The sequence below is a fragment of the Heterodontus francisci genome, unplaced genomic scaffold (genome assembly GCF_036365525.1).
Source record: "Heterodontus francisci isolate sHetFra1 unplaced genomic scaffold, sHetFra1.hap1 HAP1_SCAFFOLD_97, whole genome shotgun sequence".
NCBI classification, from domain to species: Eukaryota; Metazoa; Chordata; class Chondrichthyes; order Heterodontiformes; family Heterodontidae; genus Heterodontus; species Heterodontus francisci.
This window is the reverse complement of record NW_027140606.1, coordinates 582591-585408: the sequence shown is the minus strand read 5'-3', so window position 1 is coordinate 585408 and position 2818 is coordinate 582591.

The window sequence follows — 2818 nt, the reverse complement described above, 5'->3', positions numbered from 1 at the left end:
GTGTATGTCTTTGTTACTGGGTGTCAGTGTGTCTCTTTGTGACTTGGTGTCAGTGTATGTCTTTGTTACTTGGTGGAAGTGTGTTTCTGTGACACTGGGTATCAGTGTATGTCTTTGTGACTTGGTATCAGTGTATGTCTTTGTTACTGGGTGTCAGTGTGTGTCTGTGTTCCTGGGTATCAGTGTATGTCTTTGTTACTTGGTGTCAGTTTATGTCTTTGTTACTTGGTGTAAGTGTATGACTTTGTTACTTGGTGTCAGTTTATGTCTTTGTTACTTGGTGTCAGTGCATGTGCTTGTGACTTGTTGTCAGTGGATGTCTTTGTTACTGGGTATCAGTGCATGTCAAAATACTTGGTGTCAATGTATGTCTTTGTTACTTGGTGTCAGTGTGTGTATCTAACTGGGTGTCAGTGTGTGTCTGTGTTACTGGGTATCAGTGTATGTCTTTGTTACTTCGTGTCAGTGTATGTGTTTGTGACTTGGTGTCAGTGTATGTCTTTGTTACTGGCTGTCAGTGTATGTCTTTGTTACTTGGTGTAAGTGTGTGTCTGTTTTACTGGGTATCAGTGTGTGTCTTTGTGACTTGGTGTCAGTGTATGTCTTTGTTACTTGGTGTAAGTGTGTGTCTTTGTTACATGGTGTAATTGTATGTCTGTGTTACTTGGTGTAAGTGTATGACTTTGTTACTTGATGTTAGTTTATTTCTTTGTTACTTGGTGTCAGTGCATGTGCTTGTGACTTGTTGTCAGTGGATGTCTTTGTTACTGGGTGTCAGTGTATGTCTTTGTTACTTGGTGTAAGTGTATGTCTGTGTTACTTGGTGTAAGTGTATGTCTTTGTGACTTGGTGTCAGTGTATGTCTTTGTTACTGGGTATCAGTGCATGTCAAAATACTTGGTGTCAATGTATGTCTTTGTTACTTTGTGTCAGTGTGTGTATCTAACTGGGTGTCAGTGTGTGTCTGTGTTACTGGGTATCAGTGTATGTCTTTGTTACTTCGTGTCAGTGTATGTGTTTGTGACTTGGTGTCAGTGCATGTCTTTGTTACTGGGTGTCAGTGTATGTCTTTGTTACTTGGTGTAAGTGTGTGTCTGTGTTACATGGTGTAATTGTATGTCTTTGTTACTTGGTGTCAGTGTATGTCTTTGTTAATTGGTGTCAGTGTGTGTCTGTGTTACTGGGTATCAGTGTATGTCTTTGTCACTTGGTATCAGTGTATGTCTTTGTTACTGGGTGTCATTGTGTGTCTGCGTTACTGGGTATCAGTGTATGTCTTTGTGACTTGGTATCAGTGTCTGTCTTTGTTACTGGGTGTCAGTGTGTGTCTGTGTTCCTGGGTATCAGTGTATGTCTTTGTGACTTGGTGTCAGCGTATGTCTTTGTTACTGGGTGTCAGTGTGTCTCTTTGTGACTTGGTGTCAGTGTATGTCTCTGTTACTGGGTGTCAGTGTGTCTCTTTGTGACTTGGTGTCAGTGTATGTCTTTGTTACTTGCTGGAAGTGTGTGTCTGTGTTCCTGGGTATCAGTGTATGTCTTTGTGACTTGGTATCAGTGTCTGTCTTTGTTACTGGGTGTCAGTGTGTGTCTGTGTTCCTGGGTATCAGTGTATGTCTTTGTGACTTGGTGTCAGCGTATGTCTTTGTTACTGGGTGTCAGTGTGTCTCTTTGTGACTTGGTGTCAGTGTATGTCTCTGTTACTGGGTGTCAGTGTGTCTCTTTGTGACTTGGTGTCAGTGTATGTCTTTGTTACTTGGTGGAAGTGTGTGTCTGTGTTCCTGGGTATCAGTGTATGTCTTTGTGACTTGGTATCAGTGTCTGTCTTTGTTACTGGGTGTCAGTGTGTGTCTGTGTTCCTGGGTATCAGTGTATGTCTTTGTGACTTGGTGTCAGTGTATGTCTTTGTTACTTGGTGTAAGTGTGTGTCTTTGTTACATGGTGTAATTGTATGTCTTTGTTACTTGGTGTCAGTGTATGTCTTTGTTACTTGGTGTCAGTGTGTGTCTGTGTTACTGGGTATCAGTGTATGTCTTTGTGACTTGGTAACAGTGTATGTCTTTGTTACTGGGTGTCATTGTGTGTCTGCGTTACTGGGTATCAGTGTATGTCTTTGTGACTTGGTATCAGTGTCTGTCTTTGTTACTGGGTGTCAGTGTGTGTCTGTGTTCCTGGGTATCAGTGTATGTCTTTGTGACTTGGTGTCAGTGCATGTCTTTGTTACTGGGTGTCAGTGTATGTCTTTGTTACTTGGTGTAAGTGTGTGTCTGTGTTACATGGTGTAATTGTATGTCTTTGTTACTTGGTGTCAGTGTATGTCTTTGTTACTTGGTGTCAGTGTGTGTCTGTGTTACTGGGTATCAGTGTATGTCTTTGTGACTTGGTATCAGTGTCTGTCTTTGTTACTGGGTGTCAGTGTGTGTCTGTGTTCCTGGGTATCAGTGTATGTCTTTGTGACTTGGTGTCAGTGTATGTCTTTGTTACTGGGTGTCAGTGTGTCTCTTTGTGACTTGGTGTCAGTGTATGTCTTTGTTACTTGGTGGAAGTGTGTTTCTGTGACACTGGGTATCAGTGTATGTCTTTGTGACTTGGTATCAGTGTATGTCTTTGTTACTGGGTGTCAGTGTGTGTCTGTGTTCCTGGGTATCAGTGTATGTCTTTGTTACTTGGTGTCAGTTTATGTCTTTGTTACTTGGTGTAAGTGTATGACTTTGTTACTTGGTGTCAGTTTATGTCTTTGTTACTTGGTGTCAGTGCATGTGCTTGTGACTTGTTGTCAGTGGATGTCTTTGTTACTGGGTATCAGTGCATGTCAAAATAC